This window comes from Podarcis muralis, chromosome 10, assembly GCF_964188315.1.
Source record: "Podarcis muralis chromosome 10, rPodMur119.hap1.1, whole genome shotgun sequence".
NCBI lineage: Eukaryota > Metazoa > Chordata > Lepidosauria > Squamata > Lacertidae > Podarcis > Podarcis muralis.
Window position 1 is genome coordinate 3,869,560 of NC_135664.1, and position 14,505 is coordinate 3,884,064.

Genomic DNA, 14,505 nt, shown 5'->3' on the forward strand with positions numbered 1-14,505 from the left:
GGACGAGCCTGGGAAGAGGGAGTGACGTGGGTCTCTCCCTGGATCGCTTCTCCTGCCGGGATCCTGCGGGGCGCGAGGCGGAAGGAGAGAGAGAGAGAGAGGGGATGGTTTTGTAAAGTTGGACAGAAGGGCGAGGCCTTTTCTTTGCTGGAAGTCCCGGTCCGCTTCCGACTCGGGTAAGTCCGTGGGTCTCCTCGTGTGCAGGAGGAGCTCGCCTGCTTCTCCGGGCTTGCAAGCGCGGCCGCTCTCTGGACATGCTGCTTTGGGGGTGCTGCCTCATTTCTCCCTTTCTCTCTCTCATCCCCCCCCCTCCGGGTCTTGGCTGCCAAGCGCCCCCTCCCCACTTGTTGGCCATCGGCAGGAAGTGCCGAGTTGGGTCCTTAATGGGGGCTGATCTTCTGAAGGTGGGGAAGGAGCGAGTCCTGCGAAGGGTGGAGAAATGTAAACCTGAAGACTGGGGGCGAGGGGGAATCCTTCCTGGGTTTTATTTAAATCAGCTGCCCGGAAGGGGGGGAGGGAGGGGGGAGCCAGTCTGCAGGTTAGGATCCAAACAGGTTGATCAGACGCCAAGGAAATTGGAGCCTTTTCTCAAACCAGCGATGATTGGGCAATGAATGTAGCGTGTGTGTTTGTGGAAAATCATGTAGATGAAAGCATGGGGGAAAATATTAAATATGAATATGGATGAGATTTGGTAAAAGGGGGGGGGGAGATTTTAAGGAAGGTATATGCTCAAGACCTCCTCCTCCTCAGGTCAGATGTAGCTTGGGAAGAATGGCCTACTTTTATGTTCACACTGGTGCTAAATGGAAAAGGTGATCTTGCGGTGGAGGGGATCTAGCAGGATATTGTGAAAACCTTGTAATGCTTGGGAGAATGTTTTTGGCTGCTGGCTTCATGTCTCCCAGGCTAAGCTTCTATGTTTCACTAGACTAGAGGGAAGAAGTTTATTAGTCCGGTCTGTTGGTGCCAATAAAAATTTGCTTGAGGTTTAATTTAAGTTGGTAGCTTTTTAAAAGCCAACATGCCTAATCAAACCCCATACAGTTTCAAGGCTAGTGGAAGTGAACTTTCCAGATTCCTTCTGGATCAGCCTCATTGATTTTTGTTTTGGCTTCAGCAGTGTGTGAATGGCTCGAGAACTGCAGTTTAATTGAATTAAAAAGTCATGGTTTTATTAATTTGGGATAAGGATTATTTTGGGAGAGGTTGTTCTGTACAATAGGTACTTACTTTGTGTTTTTAATATTGCTATGTTTTCTGCTGCTTTTAAAGCCTGTCAGATTTCTGCTGTCTCTGCCCAGTGGGGAGCGAGGGCTCCTGCGAACACAGAGTTCTTTATTTCTCTTCCTGCCTGTGAAACTGGAAGCTGCCATATATTCCAGCTAGACATCTGCCGTTTGCTTATTCACGGGAGCAAAACAAACCCACCTTCTTTTGACCAGTAAAAATGTTGGGCGGCACCATCTGAGGAAAGTTGGGAGAGAGTAAAATAAAGACTGACTGAAGCTTCTCTTTGAAGCAGCTTCTTGTTGGGTTGTTGGTTCAGTTTGGTGTCTTTAACCTCTGCTCTGGGATGTATGCAGCATATGTCTTTGTGTGTGTAAACTGTGGTGAAATCCTATAACACTTGCACGCTTTTACACTTGTGCAAAATACAGTTTTGGGAAGCTGTTTATTCCCAGTGACTTGGATCCCAGCAGGGTGGATTTGATTTAAATCAAATCAATTTAAATCACGATTTAAATTACTAGTCAGTAAGACTTGATTTAAATCATTTTTTGACAGAAAGACTCTCTATCACTGATGGGCTGCCCTTCTCCCTCCTCAGGGAAAAGCCCCCAAGAGCCACACACACGTGCTCCACGCGGCTCGTGAAAGGGAGCCCTGAGCAGAGCCTGGGATGCATACAGGCTCTGCTCAGCGCTCCCTTTAAAGAATATTATTTTCCTTGCATTTCCCCTCTAAAAACTAGGTGCGTCTTATGGAGCGAAAAATACGGTGCTCCGTCTTCTGAATTGTACCCTCCCTCTCCCCAAACCAGGCATGTATTAACCATCTGTTTCGTTGGTGGTTGTGTGTAGGTTGTTGCCCATAGAAGTGTTGATGCACATGAATTCTGTGGAGTTGGAAAATAGAGACTCCTGTCGCTGTCCTCTCTTTCCTGGCAACAGGGTCTGCTTGTTTGCTCCAGATTGACCCAAAAGACAGGAACTGAGCAGTTCCTTCCGTTATCTGCTGCGTTTGGAGTGCCTCACCCCGGCATCAAAGAGAGAAAGGACACTGGTCTTCAGTAGCAGCAGATCCCTTTTGCACGCCCAACATTTCTCTGTCCTACCTACAAGTGACTTGCAACTTCCATTTGAGAATCTTGGCTCTAAGAAAGAGCAGGGAAGCCCAGGGAACTGAAAAATAAAGCTTTGTTGTGATGGATAGAGGCAATCCTGCCCAGCTGTAGTAGGGATACAGAGTGGTTTGCAGTGAAATAAGTACGGTGGTATCCTGTGCAAGGCAGATTCATCTCTCTGTTGAGACTCCAGGCTAACAAGTTTATTGATACGAATAAGAGTTCATTCATTTATTTAATAGACTTTGTTTCAGAATGCAGCATGTAGTACCTGATAAAATCAACCGGATAACACGTAGAACATTAAAATGGTAAAAAGCCTAATACAGTAACAATGAGCCAAAGCAATAAAATCATACTGTTCTGTTTCAGACAGTCATTCCACACAGGGCAACTAAGAATAGCATCCTTAGACACGGAGGACTCCCAAATGTGTGAATGCCCCTCACATGTAGAGTGGTAGCTCATAAGGAGTAGTAATAGACCAGAGAGTTGTTAAAGCTGGGCCCTGTCAAGTTCCTGATAACATGAAAGCCTGTTATGAACCAGCTTGAGAGGGGATGAGCTGCTGTGGATAAGCAGAGGAGGAGGAGGAGGTCAGTCAGTATCTCGCCATGGAGGAGGAGGAGGGATTGGAACAATTTAGAATGGCTTTGGGGTTGGCCTCCAGGGTGGCTTGATCAAATTCTTATTCTCATCATGGCTTGACTTGTGACTAATATGTTCCATATTAACATAACACCTGCTGATGGCGTGGTGGCATTTTCACTGAGCACTACATCTGGGGCTGGGTCTTGTGGCTAAAAGTGTGAACTGTGGGGTTCCTCTTTCAAGTTTCGTCATAGCCATTAGGACATCACGACCCCTTCAATATAGAAGTACAGTGGTACCTTGGGTTAAGTACTTAATTCGTTCCGGAGGTCCGTACTTAACCTGAAACTGTTCTTAACTTGAAGCACCACTTTAGCTAATGGGGCCTCCTGCTGCTGCTGCGCCGCCGCCGCATGATTTCTGTTCTCATCCTGAAGCAAAGTTCTTAACCCGAGGTAATATTTCTGGGTTAGCGGAGTCTGTAACCTGAAGCCTATGTAACCCGAGGTACCACTGTAGAGGTAGCCTACCTCATATTATAAAGATAATGGGGATAATATATATAAAGTGTCTTGGAGTGTTTGAAAGTGTTTGATGGTATAGCTCCATCAGTGAAGCAGGAGACTCTTAATCTCGGGTTGAGGGCTTGAGCCCCATGTTGGGAGAAAGATTCCTCCACGGCCGGGGGGGTTGGACTAGATGGCCCTCAGGGTCCCTTCCAACTGGCAGTGCTATGATTCTAAGAGTCTTCCCCTGTGTCTTGATGCTGAAATTGACAAGAACTGGAAGTACTTTTAAGAAAAACAATCCATAAATACTAAGTATAAAGTAAGCCCGCAACTTAGGCAGGTGCTATGTTCTGGGGATTGTACCTGCCCCCTTTTATTTTATTATTTTTTTGCCAAGCGCGTGAAGCTGAACGCGCACAAGTTAAATGCTTAGCGCAACCCATTCGTGGGTCCTGTCTTGCCAGCTGAAGAGCCACATCTTCTTTCTTCCCTATTCTCTTGGACTCTTGGACGGCATTTTAAGAGATTACCTCTTTTCAGTAATGTGTGCAGAAGAGATGGGGGCCAAAACAGGCTGGCAACCCCAAGGTGTTTTTTAAGAGCTGAATAAATGGCAGAATGCCTGTGTGGCATACAGTGTTCTTCATAAGTAGCTTTTCTGATTCTAAAGGATAGCTTAAAGCAGTTTTCTAAACCATATTTATGGGGAGTGACTGATTCAAATTTACCTCATGTTTTTAATCTGTAGACAATTTTTAAGGATTTATGGCGCAGTCAGCATTGCTAGTTCTTTTTCCTTTAGCCTCGTTCAAGGTTTTGACAGTAAAATATGCACTGCGAACTGTTGGTTGTAGAACATGCAGAAGGGCATAAGTGATCAGCAAAATAAATACCTCTATTCCTGAAACTTCAGTGCAACAACAAAGGCGCTCATAAGTGCAGATATTCTGAACAGTCAAATATACCGGAAGCCAAAAAGCCTTGATATACTGTAACATTATCACACTTTTAAATATGCAGTGTATAGTTACTAACATTCTGTTACACTCTAGTGTGAGCAAGGATGGAGCTGTGCAAATAGAACTGCTTTTCAGAAACACACTGAACTGCCACGTGAATTGTGGTCTCCTTTGCTTTGCACATGTAAGTGAATGTTTCTCTTCATATATAGGGAAAAACTAAAGAATTCAGGGTGCTGTTACCGTGGACCCTGGATGTGTAAAGATGGACATTTGTCTGTGCATGGTGCAAGTGTTTATTTGGACACAAATGCATGCTCCCTGCGCCCCGCCCCCCCGCACTCTGCAAGCATTCCTTATACTCTGCACCCATAAGCACCAGGAAAAGTAGTGAGTGTTTGGGAGACCCTAGAGACTGTAGTCTAGCCCTTCTCAGGCAGGGTGTTCAAGGTGGGACTGCTGATTCTGGAGCCCCCAGGAAGTTTGGTGAGTGGGGCAGATGGTCAATGGAAGTGGGAAGTGCCAGGGAGGTGGAAAAGATGGGATTTTACTTCAGTAGCTCAAAACAGAACAGTTGGCTCAAGTCTGCTGACTGGCTGGTTAGTCTCTCACCTGGAGAGCTTGGGCTTTTTAAGGAGAAAGTTATTTAAGCAGGAAATTTATTTTGAGAGGTGTAGGCTCTCTTTGGGCGCCTTCTGCTTCTACTTCATCCATACTGGTTTCAGTATTGCTGTCAGCAGCTGTTCCATGGTCCATGACAATGGAACAAGCCCACAACTGGAGATGTGGGGGAATTGGGGGTGTGAAAGTGAAGATTTTAAGAAATGTAGGCCCTATTTAAAGAAGTGTGAAGTTGCCAAATTCCTCTAACAATTTAAACAAAAAAGTGTGCCTATTTGTTTATAAAAACATTTCTAGACTGCCCCAAGGGGGTGAGCAGCAAAAATTTCTCAGTTTGTACACTTCTTGCAAGCCAGGAGCAGTTTTCTTTGTTACTGGGGGCTTGGGAGTGAAATAGTGGCAGCACCCCTCCTCCCCTTTATATCGGTAAACAAAAGCTGCAATTTTGGGTAAGATACATTTTGGTAAGATACATTTGAGGGAACAAGGATCCCAAAGGTGTCACACACCCCCTTCCCATGACGGGGGCCTGCTTGGATGGTTCGTTTCCTTCCCAGGGGAGTGAGAGTCACTTCTTCCAAAACCCCAACATTTTCTCACTCTTACTGGATGAGAAGTGTCACAGTAACAGTCGTAAGTGACTGCCAGCCTAGAAGAGGATTTTTATACTTGTGGAAGGTTTAGTTTTCGCATGTTTCAGGTTTCCTATGTTGCTTTTCAGGTTTTTTGTTTGGGAGATATGGTTTTAACACCCTCCTCAAATGACTGAGGGCAAATAAATTACTGGTGAAGGCTGAATGTCAACTTTGCACGTGGTCGCATATTTGAGAACTAGTTCTTACTAAGGCAGTCTTAAGACTTGCATCTTGGGGATTGTATCCTAATACCCCAACTTTTCCACATGTCGGGCATGTTTTGCTTGGCAGAGCATCCCATTATGTGAATCCCCATCTGCAGTCTTCTTAAGTGATACAGTCCAGACTTTATTGATTGATTGAATTTATATTCTGCCCTATTCTTGGAGGTCTCAGGGTGGTTCACAGAATAAAATCAAAATATAAAACCATAAAATAACAACAACCCAATAACCCCCCCTCCCGCATTTACTGCCTTGTTGACAACATGACATTGGTAAATATGGCAGCCAACTAGAATATTGGCTTCCTTGCATTACAGCTGGGTCCAAGTGTATATTGAGTTTTGCTTTTATACACAGTTTTGGGGTTCTGATAAATTACAGAATTTATGTGACATTTAAAAGTATTTTCTCATGTAGAAAATAACTGCTTTAGGCCAATAAGGAAATGGCACATGTTGAAATTAAGGTTTTCCTAATTTGTTTAACTGTACAGTCATACCTCGGGTTACAGACGCTTCAGGTTGCGTTTTTTTGGGTTTACGGACTGCCGAAACCCAGAAGTACCGGAATGGGTTACTTCCAGGTTTCAGTGGTTGCGCATGCGCAGAAGCGCCGAATCGCAACCTGCAGACGCACAGACGCGGGTTGCAAACGTGCATCCTGCACGGATCACGGTCGCAACCCGAGCGTCCACTGTAGTATGTTAGGTAAAGGTAAAGGTACCCCTGCCCGTACGGGCCAGTCTGGACAGACTCTAGGGTTGTGCGCTCATTTCACTCTATAGGCCGGGAGCCAGCGCTGTCCACAGACACTTCTGGGTCACGTGGCCAGCGTGACAAGCTGCATCTGGCGAGCCAGAGCCGCACACGGAACGCCGTTTACCTTCCTGCTATAAAGCGGTCCCTATTTATCTACTTGCACCCGGGGGTGCTTTCGAACTGCTAGGTTGGCAGGCGCTGGGACCGAGCAATGGGAGCGCACCCCGCCACGGGGATTTGAACCGCCGACCATGCGATCGGCAAGTCCTAGATACTGAGGTTTAACCCACAGTTAACAAATTATTTCATAAATGGCTGGGGTTATGCTGCTTGCTTTCCACCTTATTGTACTAGGACAACTATATTTTTCCTGTCTCTGTGACAAATACTGAAATACATTATACAGTCATTTAGTGCATGGTCTGATGCATATGTAGGAGATGGTGTTGGTGGCTTTGCTAAAGGTTATCCAGTTTGATTGTGGTAGAACTGATATTTGAACCAAATACTTCCCTGCTTACATAGTTCATTTATCCTTCACTGAAATATGCCACACTTTCAGGCCAGTGTATGTGTTGCACATCCTTAGTATGGTTTTAGTGTCAGCAGGGTAAGCATCATTCTCCATTTCAGCGTCTAAGTCCTAGAACACATTCTGTTATGTATTTAACTCCTGTTAAACCTGAAGAAGGAGCCTAGAGGTTAGTCTATGGCATTTCCTTCCTCATTAAACATATTTGCAGTTCAAAGTTTTGCTTGATTTCTTCTACAGAAGCTAACTTTCAACACTGGTTTGTTGAAATGACTGATTCTTACATGTTGGCACATTTGAGAACTGATGCTCATCTATTTTGGTCTAATTGTTCCACAGCTATTAAGTATGCATTTAAAATCTTAGCAGTTTTTTATGTCTTACAGTCCTATAAACTATATGAAACAAGTCTGATTTCAGAGATTGTGTTGCATCTGCAGTTTTAAGTAAGGTATACACATGGCCAAAATTGTTGCATATACCAGCTAAACAGAGGGAACAATCTAATTTCTGGTTTCAGAACTACACTTCATTGAAAAACTGCCAGTGAATTCTTAACCCTGAAAAGTTGCTATCCCGTCATATCACTCCTCAGCAATTTCTGTTTTCTTCTTGGAATCTGCCAATGGACCTGCCCATTAAGCATCCAGGACTTACAACTTCAAAAGATTGTCACCTAAGCCGTCAACACAAATGCCACTAGGATTTCACTCATAACGCTCTAAGTTCCTGATGCAACCAAAAGAGAGTGAGGCGGCTGCTGCCTTCAGAAATCTTATCTGAGACACTACAATTTTTTAGGTGCCGTGGTTCTTAAACCTTCTTTTAGGAAACCCTTGCCTACTGAGGAATCTCTACGGATTGGGCTTGCATGTTGCAATGGATCCAGGGACACGTACAGAGCACAATGCAAGTCGCTTCATGCAGGGCACCAGTTGTAGGCCTCACCGTTGCCCTCTATCACCTGAGAGCGCATCCTTGAAGGTCCCCATGTACTCCTGGGGCTGGACACTGCAGGAGAAAGCTGGCAGTGGGGGGCAAGTTGTCTGCCTGATCTTACTGAGGAAACCCAGAATGTATTATCAAGGACCGGCCAGAAGTTGAACACAATTTGAAAACTTGTGTGTGTTCTCCCTACCTCTTCCAGCCGGGAGGCACTGGTTACGCAGAAGGAGATGTTAAAGAAAATAGCCTGATGCATGTTAGGGCAGCACCTTGGGGGGAAAACCGGAGCCCTGTGTGAAATGCTCACAATGTTCAGACTCGATCCGTAAAGCTCCCAGCTATGTACGTTTGTACAGTCTCTGCGTTTATTTATAAATCTTTCAGGAATGAGGGCCACAGCGTGAGGTTCTCCTATGGATGGTATGCATGTCAAAAGAGGAGATGTCCCCTCAAGACTGCCTTTTCTTCCCCACCCCCACCCCTTCCTGTGAGGTTGACCTCATTTTCAGACTTCAAAGTGAAATCCAAACTCTGCTGCCCCTTTAAGGCTACACAATTACTGGGTGACCTAGTTCTGTCCTACAGTTTTATGAAATTGGAAGGTGATCATTCCCGCACCCCCTGTGGGAAAGCGAGGATTACTTTCAAGGTGTCAAAGGGATATCTCCTGGGGCCTCTTTGTTTATGAGGCAAATGAGGGATGCAAAACAAATGGCTTCTCGCTAAGTTACTTGCGCTATGATTGGCCTTGAGTGAAATGTGAGCGGAGGGAAGGAGTATCATTTACCAGCATAACCATGGCAGCTGGAATGTATGTGGGGTGGGAGGGCCTGTATATCACAAGGATTTACAGACAGCAGTGGTGCATGCAAATGATGACTTCTGCTGTCCGCCCCAATTCCTCTTTTTTTAAACTGCATTGCAGGTTACACATCGTAGTTTGAGTCTTTCTGCATTTGAGCAGCTAGAATGTAATGGTGTGCCCTCTATATATAGGGCCTACTTAAGGTTGACTTGCTTATTATCCAGTTGTTTGGGGTTTTTTTTTGTGTTCTTTGCCATCCCCTCCCCGAATCTTCTGGCTTGGCAGAGCCTTGCCCTGTTTTCACTGGAGTGTGGCCAAGTAAGCGAGTCTCTCTCCTGCTACTTGAAAGTGCTCCTGCTGTTTCTTATCTTCACCAAATTACAACCCAGATGAGAGTTCCTGGGAAAGGGGGGTCTCGGTGTTGCTGGGAGTGTCCAGAAGATCTTGGGTGTGTGTAACCCCCTGTAGCAATATTCTGGAAGCAGTGAATATTAAGAAGCCTTCTGAAAGGGAAACAGCCCTGACCAAAACTGCTGGTTTGAAAATGTTTAGGGACCTTCAACACAAGAAGTGCTCATTATTTACTTTGGCTGGCCTGTGTACTTGGGCCCAGTGCAAAAGTTTGTTGTGCTTGTGGGGAAGTGGAATTGGTGACTTTTGTGGGTCCATGATGCATGTAGTGGCGGAAGCTGTGTTTTGCGTTGCCGTGATGGTGCAGATTGCAGGAGTCGTGTGCTTGCCCCACAAGTTGTACCTGTCGTGCCTCTGTACTATTAGGGATCAGCCTTGGGTGTATCGCAACATGAAGATACCTTTTTAAGTAGAAATCTGATAATCATGGTGAAAACGGTTTAGTGTAAAGATAGCTCTTTAAAAGGTGTTACCTCTCTGGTATCTTAAAAGTAGCATGCGTCAATATATTCAGTTTCTTTAAAAACATAAAATATAACAGATTATGTTCGATTTTGCAGGCTTTGCCTGTATGATGTGTACTTTAGCTTTACGTGGGACTGCACAACAGTTTGTCAATCTTATGTTAAAATATTCATTATGTTTTACCTTTTCGCTGACATTATGAAATTTTCTAACATGTTGAGGGGGTTTACAGGGTTATGTTGGCCCTACTGTGAGCCTGAGAAGGAGCACCATGCATATGTTGGAAGAACACATGTAAAATTCCATATGTGTGCTTGTGGCGATCCAGATTGGGCCAGGATTCTCGCCCCGCAATCCTGTTGGAGGCACTCTGTCCATATGCTCCCTTCTCATGGTTTTTGAGGCATTGTTGGTGGGCAAGTCAGTGTTGAGGGGGAGGCTAGCCCATGCAGTCCCACAATTCCTCCATGTTGGGTTTAAATGTTGGCTTTTGTATGACCAATGGCTGCCCAACGCCAAACCACAAAGAGGATAGCTGTGGATTTGAACGTGGGGTTCCTACATCAAACTACACTCTGTTGCAGATGGTGAGGTGGGGTGGCAGTGCTCATCTTGCCTCCTGAGAGCTGACTCACTGCTGCTTCCCAAGAAGAAGAGGGGAGTGGGTGACGCAGCAGGGAGGTTAGTGTGGTGCAGGCACACCGACGGGAAACTCACTTGGCTTTGCCCATGTGTTTGCACCACACTGGCTTTCCCACCACCGCAGCCCTCTGCTTCCTAGCCAACCCTTCTGGCCTCTCTGTTTCGCTGTTGGGACTTTCTGGGGGCACACCTTTCTCCAGCCTTGCTTTGTACCCTCCTTCAGTGTTTTTGCCTGGTTGGAATGTGATCTTGAACTCTGATAATGCTTGCCTTTGCTTGCCTGGTTGGAGGATAGAGAGGGAAGTGTTGGCGTGTGCAGACGCTAGCCTGCTGTACAATGGTAAAATTCACTGTAAACACTTTTACCTAGAATCATAACGAATAGAATGATCTGAAACGATTTGAATATATATAAGCAACTGGGAAAAAAGCCACTTTGTGAACTAGAGGCCTCATTTGTCAACACTCATCTTCACAGTCCTTCATAAACAATACCTGCTTCCTAAGGTAATGAGCAGAATAAGTATTAACCCATATTAATGGGTGCTCAAACGGAGGATTACTGTCCAGCCAATTAGCCTTGTGAGAAGCTTGTGGCTAGATTAGAAGTGGAGCTGAAAGAAATAAAGTAGAAGGCCCCCCCCCCCCATTTTTATTAAGTTCATTGGACTTTATAAATTAGAGTCTTGGAAGTAAGTGCCAGTGTTATTGAGTGGGCATTTCTTCCACACAAGTGTAGGATTGCAGCCCTAAACACTTAAATGATGTGGAAACAGTGCTTGGATGATGCACCAGAATTCACATCATGTTTATGACGTCCACGTGATGCATTCAGAGAGGGCTGGAGTTGAGCTAGGGTTCAAAATCCCCCCCCCCGACAGTCTTCCACTAGCCTCTCTTTCAGCCTGACCTGCCTCACAGGGGTTTTGTGAGAATAAAATGAAAACAAACAAATATCCATTTATGTCATTGAGAGTGAAAATCTACAGTAGTATCATGGCTTTTGTTTGTGTGTAATTAGAATTGTTTGAAATTACTGATTTCACCCAGTTGCCTTACCATGTTGAACTGTGTTCGCCAGCAGGTTACCTCTAATTTGAAGATTGGATGGTGGTGGACGTGTGTGTGTTTTCCCATCTACACTGCTGATAATGTTCACAGTCCTCTTGCTTCCGATACTTTTCCAGTGCAGGCCCATTTGACTAGTTTAATTATATATCCTGCAAAGGGAATTCAGCTGTGAAAACTCCTTGCGATGTTGTGAAGTTGCCTCTTCGTTCTTACCCAGATGAGCAAGCTGACTGGTATTTTTTGGTTTTGTCTCAGTCGAGGGAGGGTGGCTGTCTAAATTATATTTCTTTTTCCAAATTGTAAGGGAAAAAGTGATCATAGCTGCTGTCATGTTCTATTTTGTGTCTCTGTTGGAATTTTCCATAAATGAGTCTTGCCATCCAGATGAATTTTGTGGTTGTCTCCTTGTGCTGTGCATTGTTCCTCTGTGGGCATATAGTCTTTTTCTCACACGTGTAGCTTCCCAGATGTTCCATTTGTTTCTTTGGCTGTTGATTGGAAAAGAATAGATGCCAAAGTGTTTCAAATTGCAAGTAACATTTCTGATAATTGTCCAAGGGAAACAGGAGCTATGAGGTTAACTGTCCTGAAAAGACATGCTTCATGTAAAACAGATCACAGCTATACGCCTTATCTCTTACCTGTTCATGTAAAAGGTTTTTCTGTATTTAATAAGATCCTGTAATACTTGGCAAATCATCCTGTGAAGTGGAATATGTGATCTGATTGCCCAGAAAGCCAGGGGCATGCTCCATGCTTTATGGAGCAGTTGTGTTAGTCAGGGCTACAACTGGTGTTAACAGTGTGCAAAGTCCAAATGTTATGGACATGTGCCACAAAGTTATGGCTCCTTGGCATCTGCCCTTGAGAGTTTGGAAACGCAGCTCATGGTTTCATAATGTATATGTTAATAATAATAAGCACCAGTGCAGCATTGGTGTAGACATGCTGAACATGATTACAGTGGTACCTCGGGTTAAGAATTTTATTCTTTCTGGAGGTCCGTTCTTAACCTGAAACTGTTCTTACCCTGAGGTACCACTTTAGCTAATGGGGCCTCCCGCTGCCACCTTGCTGCCACCACACGATTTCTGTTCTCATCCTGAAGCAAAGTTCTTAACCTGAGGTACTATTTCTGGGTTAGCGGAGTCTGTAACCTGAAGCGTCTGTAACCTGAAGCATCTGTAACCCAAGGTACCACTGCACTGTGTAAAGTGTTTAGGAGGGCTAGTGCTAGTTAAATACCAGTGTGTTTTGGCCACTTGATACTGGTTTACAGTACATAGCTGAATGAGGTTAAATCGCTCACTATTGTGGTTCCCAGCTAAGTAGAACAAGGTATTGAACTGCAGCACTATGAAGATGTCTCAGATTTTTAACAGGAGAACCTTTCCTCCAAGGAATGCAAGAAAGGTGTACATCAGGCACCCGCAACCTTCAGCCCTCCAGATGTTTTGGACTACAGTTCCCCTCATCCCTGACCACTGGTCCTGTTAGCTAGGGATCATGGGAGTTGTAGGCCAAAACATCTGGAGGGCTGCAGGTTGGGGGGTGCCTGGTGTACATGGTTCTTGCCTCCGCATTTTATCCTCGAAACAGCCTTGTGAAATATGATGAACTGAGACAGTGGCTGGCCCAAGGTCACCCAGTGAACTTGGCTCAGTGGGCATTTGACACACTGACCGTTATACCACACTGGCGGTGGGGGAAATGCTTAGCTTTTGTACACAGAAGGCCTGAGGATCCATCCCTGGCCTTTTTACAGTTGCAAGGATGTCTGATAGCATGATTGGGAAATATCTTTGCTTATGGTTGTGGAGAGCTGCTCCCAGTTATAGCTGACATATATAGTTATAGCTGAGGTTGAATGAACTAATCTTCCAACTTGGTAAAAGGCATCTTCAAATCTTAGTATGGAGGGGGCCACTTAGGACCAGCTGGTTTACAGAAACAGGTCAAAATGTACACCCAAGTGCTGTGATGTGAAAGCCCAGCAGTGGAACACCTCAATCATCCTTGGCAGGATTCTTCCAGTCTTGTGTATTCAGAGGTATATGCTGGGCCTGAAACATTCTGATGAGACTATTTGAGAAGGTGGCTTACAGTTGAATTACTGTGCTGTTAGGCTCCACTGAAAACTAAAGGTGATTCAAGGAAATATCTTTAGGATGGGTATTCGTAGGCATCCTTTGTTTTGGGATGCGGCCTGTCCTATTGTAATGCTGGGATGGGAGAATCTGCATGACTGTATTCATGACTGCAGTGGAAGCTGTGGAAGAACAGGACCCATTTTTTGGAGCAGACAATGGCAGCCTAGCTCTGAGCAACTCCAGTCAAGCCTTATGAGGAGAATAGGAATGAAAAGGTGTGCTGATGCTCACAACATTTCTTCTTCTCTTAATGTATTTCTGTCTACCTCTCACTCACACATTTTCATGTGTGAATGCTTTGCATTAAAACAAACTACTAAAATCTTCCTTCTTTCTTTGGGTCCTGTAAGTACAAAGATGTTAAAAAGTGTTGCAATTTTTGCAGTTTAGATATTGCTGTAATAACAAATAGCAGGCATGTGTTCACTGTCTCACTGCCAGTAGCATAAATGGATTTTGCCCTAGTTGTCTTGCAATGTGATTTTGCCCTGGGCTTATCCTCAAGATAAGAGATAATACAATTGGCTTCTATTTCCAAGAATGGTTTTGTAAACCCCTTACTTTAAGTAGCTTCGTTCAACGGAGATAACTCAATTGCTTTTTGCTCTTCTGTGGGGATTGTTGTGAGACGAATGCTTAAAAATACTTTTATTCGGAAAAGCAAACCTGCCTCATGATTTTAGCAAAGGGTCGAGAGGAACAACTGAAATGTGGTGCTGGGTCAGGAACAAACCTCTGCACTTTCAAGGTGCTTGGGGCCAGGGCCAGCCCTTCCATGAGGCAAGGTGAGGTGACTGCCTTGGGTGGCAGTATACAGAGGGGCAGCAAGTCCGGCCTCCA

At 44.9% G+C, this 14,505-nt stretch overlaps 1 protein-coding gene across 18 annotated transcripts in view; it reads left to right on the forward strand.

The window, feature by feature from the left end:
* Positions 1-14,505, forward strand: part of PPFIBP1 (PPFIB scaffold protein 1) — a 120,013-nt gene continuing 105,508 nt past the window's right edge. For 9 of the 18 annotated variants that reach the window (XM_077935709.1, XM_077935710.1, XM_077935712.1 and 6 more), the window contains exon 1: positions 2-176. The gene's annotated coding sequence lies outside the window, so the exon portion shown is untranslated. Of the gene's footprint in view, positions 177-14,505 lie in introns of all 18 variants that reach the window. The other 9 variants (XM_077935721.1, XM_077935724.1, XM_077935717.1 and 6 more) reach the window with 3 other exon arrangements.